This window comes from Colletes latitarsis, chromosome 10, assembly GCF_051014445.1.
Source record: "Colletes latitarsis isolate SP2378_abdomen chromosome 10, iyColLati1, whole genome shotgun sequence".
Taxonomy (NCBI): Eukaryota; Metazoa; Arthropoda; class Insecta; order Hymenoptera; family Colletidae; genus Colletes; species Colletes latitarsis.
In genome coordinates, this window is record NC_135143.1 from 4,034,044 (window position 1) to 4,042,998 (window position 8,955).

The 8,955-nt window shown below is 31.3% G+C and overlaps 1 protein-coding gene across 2 annotated transcripts in view; it reads right to left on the bottom strand.

Moving 5' to 3' along the window:
- LOC143346552 (glutamate receptor ionotropic, kainate 2) overlaps positions 1–6,857 on the bottom strand; it is a 216,424-nt gene extending 209,567 nt beyond the window's left edge. For both annotated transcript variants that reach the window (XM_076774731.1, XM_076774732.1), the window contains exon 1: positions 6,660–6,857. The gene's annotated coding sequence lies outside the window, so the exon portion shown is untranslated. The remainder of the gene's footprint in view (positions 1–6,659) is intronic.
- Between the last annotated feature and the right edge of the window lie 2,098 nt (positions 6,858–8,955).

Genomic DNA, 8,955 nt, shown 5'->3' on the forward strand with positions numbered 1-8,955 from the left:
AAATTTGTAATTATTATATTATCGTAAGTCAACAATTATATGCGATTCCACTGGTCAAAACACACATTTTCATTCAAGTCATTCACGAAATTTAATGATTATAGATAAATTTCACGTTAATAGAACATTTAATTTTTGATATAATTTGCATTACGATGGAAAAATATTTTTTTTGATATGGTCAAACGTTAATATTTAAACTTGTTTTTTTGAATGGGATGATATAAGTTTTTATGTATGTTCTGATGTTCAGAATACTTTTATTTAACATGACGTAAACTCTGTAAGAAACCAAAATTTTTAGTTCCAAAAATTAAAAAATGCGACTTGCATTTGCCAAAGTTTGTGAATACTAGACAAGTTAAGATCTTTTCAGAAAACATAGTCCAAGTGGTGGAAAACTTCTTCAGAAAAAAATATACCTTGCTACTAATAAAAAACTTGTGAAGCTTTAAGTACTGTAATACTTGAATTTCAAAATAATAATGATGCCCACTCACAGATTCCAAAATGTGGATTTTAAAATCAAAATCGCCTACTTTTTTAGTAAAATTTGATTCAAATTAATAATTAGTACTAGCATTCTTTTCCATACTCTCTAATAAAACGCAAACAAATAATGGTAATATTTCGTGCATCACTTATTCAATATACACATTAATGTTTAAAAAAATCACGCCAGAAGAAAAACATTCACCTACAAAAGTACGTACTCAACTTTTTCAATTACTAGTATTTTAATTTTACGTTTTAATCGTTAAGAACATTACTTCTATGTTTTATTCCTTTTATCCACAATTTACATTTACCAGATCCTTAACTGGCTTCCTTATAAGACACTGATAGGATATAAATTGATCGGTAATAGTAGCTCTGGATGGGCTGAACTGGAGCTTAATTGAAAGCTGAAACCGATATAATTACCTAGTGGGAGAAACGATCGGAGAAGCTTGGTTGGAGTTCACAGAATGCGATCAATTATTTATTTATGAAATCGGTAAAGAACCATTACGGCGCATAAGTCATACAGCCTATTCAAACTATACATCAAACAGCAAACAAGTACAGTCATAATAGAAATTGTGATTGTATTAAAGTATCTTTATTAATATGAAGAAGAGAAAAGATGGAAGGAAAAAGAAAAAGAGACAGACAGAAAAGATTTAGTTTTTAGATGAATTTACAAAATATTTTCAGCTTGATGTATCAAAAGAAAGCTCCGATTTTATTGTAATCTATCATTTCTTTTGTTTGTAATTCTATTTATATTATATTTAATGTACATGGTAAAACGTGTAAGTCTGAGTTAGATTCGAATACCACTCTATTTTTGTTTTCTTTTTCATTACATTATACATGCAATCATACTATATACAGGGCGTTCGGCCACCCCTGGGAAAAATTTTAATGGGAGATTCTAGAGGCCAAAATAAGACGAAAATCAAGAATACCAATTTGTTGATAGAGGCTTTGTTAAAAACATATTAACAATTAAATTCAAAAATTTCAAATCGTTCTGGAAAAATTATTTTCGGTTGCGGGGGTCAATTACAATAATTTTTGGTGAATACACATATGCCTGAAATCCTACTCACTTTCGAGATAAAAATTCGAGTAGCTACTGAAATTTTTAGACGAAATTAAAAAATTCCAAATCATACTAAAAAAATTATATTTGGTTACAGGGGTCAATTGCAAGCATTTTTGGTGAATAGACATACCCCGAAATCCTATTCAGTTTCGAGAAAAAAATTCCTTACCGAAAATATAATTTCTGGTCAGAAATATCTGCCCGAATTTTCATGCGAATCTTTAAAACGTCATAACTTCTGAACGGATTGGACGATTTTAATGTTCAAAAAGGCAAACGACGCGTATTTTAGTGTAGAATATGTATAAATTATAAAAATATTCGAAAAGTTGTTCCTTGACCCCCCAAAATGAGAAAAACCCTATAAAAATGGCCCAATTTTCAAACAGCCATAACTCCTACAATAGTGAATATATTTCAATGAAACTTTTTTCTGAAGTAGAGCTCATGGGTACCTACAAAAAAGTATTAGGCAACTTTTCTGTAGGGCGTCAAATAAAATTATCAAAAATGAAAAATTAATTTTTAAGAAAAATCGACAGGGGGTAGGTGCTTAAATTTTTCGGCGAAAAAAAAAAATTTCAAATCGTTCTGTAAAATTTGTTTTCGGTTGCGGGGGTCAATTAGAATCATTTTTGGTCATTAGACATACCGTCGAAATCCTACCTACTTTCGAAAAAAGGGTGGCCGAATACCCTGTATATATCCTAGATTTAATACCTAAAATAAAGTTATGTCTTGTTCTTATATAAAATGTCTATTCAAAATATATATAATGTAAGCTTATTAAGACTAACATTGTCTGTATTAACCAAAAATATATTTTCATTTTTAATTTTTTGACTTGAATTACGAAGGGCAGCTAATTTCTTCAAAATATTAGAATTATCATCGATACCAAAACAGTTCGTAACTATTCTAAAATGATTAGGTTACCGACTTTCGAATTTAACTCTTTGGACTCAATGGACGTATAACTTTGACGTACACTGATAACGAAAAACCATTAGTTTAAAAGATACTTAAATTTAAATATTGCTCTCAGTATTTTTTAATGCATTAATCGATTCAGTTCCTCATTCCTAACAAAGAAGTACTACATTCTTTATGACAAAAAGCCATTAGTTTAAAAAATATATCAATTTAATGATTTAAAAGTTTTAATATTTACGGTAAAATATCTTCTACACTAATTATTTTTCATCATGAATAGGTTAATAGTTCTCCACTGGAAATGACTACTTACATCGAATGATTTGTTAAAATATAATTAATAACCTTTATTTGCCCTCCAGGCGTTTACTTATGAAAGAAAAAATTATAGCAGATTATGCACTCCTCAAGACTATTTGATTTTTTTCTCAAACATTTTCCGATATCATCAACGCTTGTGAAGATAATTGTATAGACTGAGTTCGTGAGACACACTGTATATGAAACAATGCGGTAAATACTGTGACTCAAACGTATACTTTTAAACGTCAAAACATTATAGAAAAACGAAACTCAAATGTGAAAATTGATAATAAAAAAAAGTCTGAATTTTATTGATATCTTTATGCTATTTTTCTCATTTTTAACCGGGTTTCAGGGATTCTGTTTCATTGTGCAATGGCGGCATCAATGCGACGCGAGCGTAAAAACTCGAAGCCGTCGATGGTTATTGGCGAGGCGTCCAGGAACCTTTCGATAAATTTCGACGAGTGCTCGGTACGATTCTCTCTGTTTTCGAAAATTTTCCCGACAAATTCTGACACGAGCCGCGAAAGCTTTTGAAAATTGCGCGATCCGCCACTGCGTAGAACAGAAACTGATGAAAGAGCATGTATAGAATAACGGCATCGACAATGAACGTGACCCCTGTAGATCGACATTCGAACGTAAATAATCGCAAATGCGATTGTAGCGATGTTTGAAGTTGACAGATGGACGAACATCATTAACAAATATTGCAGTTGCAGAATTGGTGTACATTTAATCCGATGCCCGGCGCATGATTGTTAACGTACGTATGCTGTGTCATCGATTTGATCGTTTGAAATACAATAGCGATGCGTTCGATTATTTGCGATATGAAACTTGGAGAAATTATTAATTGAAATTCAGAGAATGGCGTTTACAATTTTTAAGCGATGCGCGATTTAACTCTTTGGGGCATGCTGGGATTAAAAGTGTCCCTTCCTTTTTGGTGCACCCTAATGCATGGTGGGACATTTTTAGTCCCACTTCGAAATATTGCGATAGCTGCATGCGCATAGGTTTATATTTCGTCTTATTTACGTAAAGCAGTTGGTAATATCTTCAATAAATATTACAAATGTATTCACTTGTGTTGGCAACATTCAACATGTCAATACAGGTTCATTAATTGTTGCAAGTTGAATGTTTATTGCGACAATCTTTTTTCCTGGTTTTATGTGAAAAATCGTAGAAGTAAGTTAATTTTTTTAAAAATTAGTTCTATATAAGCAAGTGAAGAGTTTTGTAATAAAAGTTAAAGCTTAAATTTGTTTGTAAATGATGAAAGTATGGTAGGATTTTATTTGTCCCATCATGCAACTTGGGGAGTATGTAATACAAAAAAACATATTTTTATTTATTGTTTATGTTTTAATATTCTTAAAACTATAATTGTAATTTGAACATAGGTAATTTTTGACCCTTCCGTTTCAAAATGAACAGAAAACATCCATCAAGTATTTGTTCCAAAATTTCTAACCTCAAACTGCTTCGTGACGAAAATGAAGACGACACGCGATTTGAAGAAATAGCTTCAGATCAAGAATCTCTCATTGATTCTGAAGCTTCTGATGACTCTGAATTATTCGTCCCACGAAGAAAAAAAGTACGCGTACTTTCTATTTCGGATGAGTCTGAAAATGATATTTCTGTAGAAGAAATTACGCATACACCAGATCAGCATAAAAAGAATATGGCTGAAAGGACTATAAAATGGACACCTAACGGACATATAATTCTAATGGGAGTATTTTCTTCACATTTCGGTCCGACTCGCTATATTACAGATCTGCGAGACCCATCTCCATATGACGTGTGCTGTAAATTTTTCACTGAAGACATTATTCACTCCATCGTTTTTCAAACGAATATATATGCAGTACAGCAAGGCAATAGATACAAATCAACTAATGAGCAAAAAATTCGAGCATTCATTGGTATAAATTTTATAATGGGAATCAATATACTCCCAAGTTATAGAGATGTCTGGGGCACTATACCGAATTTACATAATGAATACATCTGTCAAATAATGACTGTAAATCGTTTTGGGTGGCTTCTCAGCCATATTCATCTAAATGATAATACCTTAATTCCAGGAAGAGAAACTTCCAACTATGATAAACTATATAAAATTCGTCCATTCTTGGGCAAGATACAAGAAAATTAAAAAAAAAATTTTTGTTCTGGTCTCACTTTAGCGATCGATGAATCGATAATAACATTTAAAGGCCGTAATTCAATGAAGTAATATCTTCTGAAAAAAAACCAGTAAAAAAAGAATACAAATTATGGGTTCTAGCAGACAAATCGGGTTATTGCTACAGATTTGATGTATACACTGGAAAACTTGGCAATCAAGTAACAAAAAATCTTGATGAGAAAGTTGTGAATACTCTCACTTCAGATTCAGTTGGAAAAGAACATACAATTTATTTTGATAATTATTTTACAAGTGTAAATTTATTAGAAAACTTGAAATGTAAACAAATCAATGCTTGTGGTGTTGTTAGTGAAATGAGAAAATATTTGCCATCTTTCAGTATAAATATGAAAAATCGAGGAGAATATGAATCATTTGTAAGTGATACGGGAATAATGGCAACAAATGGATAGACAATAAGGCCATCTTCATACTTTCAAATTTTCACAATTCAAATCAACATTCTATAGTACATAGAAAAAATCATATATGGTGATTAAAAAATCGATTACTTGTCGTTCTTTGATCGCAGATTATAATGATAATATGAATGCAGTGGATAAATTTGATCGATTAATGTCTAGTTGTAGCCTTGACCGTCGCAGTAAGAAATGGTGTCGCCGCATACTGTTTTATTTTCTTGATGCGTGTGTCGTTAATGCATATATTTTATATAAACAATTGGGTAAAACAGTCACATTAAAAGCATTTAAAGGTCAATGTTCCGAAGGATTTATTAGTCAAACATTAATAGATAATAACGTACCAACTAAATCTAACAATAAATCATTATTAATCCAAATAAGCAAACACAAACGTGACGTTTCACTAAAAATAAGAAAACAAGATTCAAAACATTCACCAGAACGTTCGTCTCGTAGACGATGTGCGCTTTGTAGTACAAAAAAAAAGCAAGTTCGAACACTATGGTCTTGTACTGTATGCAAAGCGCCTCTGTGCTTAGGGAAAAGGATTTGCTTTAATAAGCATCATTCATGAACCTATGTGGCACGGTGGGACTATTTGAGTCCCATCCTATAACAACAAATTTAATTAAACTATTACTATTTTTTTATCTTTTTACGTTATGCGATACCTTTATTAATAAAAATATACCAATTTTGTTTAATTTAAAACGTAATAAAATTTCTTTGCAACATGGGTCCATTTTATTATCTGAAATCCTGTGCTACAAAGAGTTAAAGGAATTTTAGTCTATTATAAAATTATTTCCGTCGCGTGACAACGCAACTGGCATTTTTCACATTTCAATTTTTGATTTCCAAATTGCTATTCTCTTTTTCTAGAAAATTCCACCGATGATACCTATATAGACTTTTACACTATAAAGAATGCAAAATGAAGCGTAACTATGGATTCCGATGAAATTTTATTTTCACATGACCATCATGCACGTTATTTTAAACCGAACGAATGGAAGCTTTACGAAACAATTGAGAACCTTATAATATGAACGAGTAACGTTCGCGTCACTGGAAAACAAAGAAATGGTGAGAAAAAAGTGTTTCTAATTCTGATTATTATTCGATGGAAATTCTTCTGTTCCGTCGATTCTACAGGTATGCTATGACAGATATTTTTTCGTCTCTAAAATTGAGGGCTCACCTTATCGATAATGATTCGTGGAACACCGATCGCGCACGCCACTCATCCCACCATTTCCGGCTGGCTGGCACTCGATCGAAAGAAAACCCGGAAAATGGAACGCGCTTCAACTTGAACTCGGAGAACCTTCTCGAATGTCGGGACGCCGGGGATAGAGCGTCGAAATCGATGCGAACGTCTCACAAAGTTTCGCGTTCGGTGGCCCCGCCACGGACTGATTTAAATATAGCTTGGATCAGCCTAAATACGCGCTTCCTGACGTTGCCCACCTCGAAGATCCGCCATACTGCCAGACCAAACGAGTCAATGCGTGGACATTAGGATTTCTCAAAAACAACCGACTCGATCTTTACAAAAATTGGCATAAATATACACTGCGTGAAGCAATTATAAAATCACCCTAAAATTTCCAATTCCTATATGTTAGAAACCATTAGAAAATTTTCTTTACTCACATTCATTTCACTTTGTATTAATAAAATTATGTTAGCTTTCACCGACATTTAAATTCAATCGATCTGAAGAATCTTATCAAATATGCAAACGTGCCATTGGATTCCTGTTATCTGGATACCGGAACGTAAAAAAAAGAATAGAATAAAAAGGATTTCCGGACGATAAATATGTGTCATAAAAAATAAATAATTCCTTCAAAGTACTCATCAGTTTTCGTTGGTAATTCTTTTTTTTTTTAAATAAGGTTTATCTGAGTTATTAGTAACATTGGTAATCAGTTGAAAATATAAAATATTATGAAACATGTTACAAAGCAAAGAATTAATCGCTCAAGAGGAATATTACTGTTAATAGCCCACGAATAATTTCTTATGAAAATATTATTTTGGTTTATATATTTTTGTTAACATCTGGAGAAATGGAGTACGCCATATTTGAGATCGCGTTTGCATTTATGTTGAAAAAAATAAATTGAAGAATTCCAGAAAATTGATACTGTTTAGTTTGAATATTCGTTTTCTATCGATATTTTATCAGTGTTGTTTTGTCTAGTGTGTTAGAAGCGTAACAGTGTTAATTTGGTTAAAAATGCTATGTGGAATTTATTTAAGTGGGCACGAAACGAGCAAAATTTTAGCGACGAACTTTTTTCAAAATCCCAATCAACATTGTTATATTGTTAATAAAAAAAGCAAAAAGAATAAAATGTTGTTATTCCAAACAATATTTGACAATGATTACAAATCATTTAAAAAATGAAAAGATTCATTATCAATGTTTTTCAATTAAATTTTAAGTAATTCTACCTTTCTCAAACTTTCCCAATAATATATTTAATTTATTGAAAATACTATCTGTTTTTGTAACCTCCGGAGGCCTCTCACAGCGTCTGTACGTAAGTATGAATTGTGCCCAAGTATAGTGATCAGGTTTTAAACGAGCTAATTTTGGGGCACATTCGAATATCTTTTGAAATTAATGAATTTCGAATCAAATTTACAAATTCTGTGTTTCTGTAGAATATAAAATAATCAAATATGTTTGTAATACCATAATTAAAAAGAAATAATTTCGCTATGTTTGAATACTAAATAGTTTTGATTAATGTAATAGCATACTCTGGAATTATATGCATTTACGGTTTTAAATATAGGTTTTGAAAAGTTGAAATAATTATTTCCTTTGTGAATATACATTCGTTAAAGCTGATGTATTCTAATTATAAAAATAAATAGCGATAATTTGGATTTTTCCCAAATCACATTTTTCAATTGAAGGGGATGTTGTAATTCTACACTATAAAACAATCAACTTTTCGTGCATTTTATTATAATTAGGGCTCTTAAAAAACTATGTTTCATGAAAGACTTTATACAAATTCGTAAAAATAAGGAAACTATCCCCGTTTTATATTTCCTCTATGTATGTTACTTTCTTTTATTTAGCAAATAAAAGGGGGAAAAGAACAGAAATTGGGGTAAGTAGTGAAGCAACTTTATTTGTTGAATTTCTTTTTTTTATCCTGCTTAGTATATCTGTTCTATGTACATTATTTTATTTAGCGAATGAAAATGTTAAATAAAAAAATCTGCAATCGTGGTATGTATTTATAATCAAAAACACATTGAAGAAATACAAAATGTAATATATGTTGCACCATTTAAATTTGTCTGATTAACTATTTCCGGCCAATTGTGCAAAATATCCTTTATAATATAATAATTGTATGTCAAGGGTGGCACGTACATGTTCGAATCACACTGACGATCGACTTCATCGTCCGATCGTATTATAGTTGCAAATATTTTTAGGAACAATTTATGGTGCGCCATTACAGACC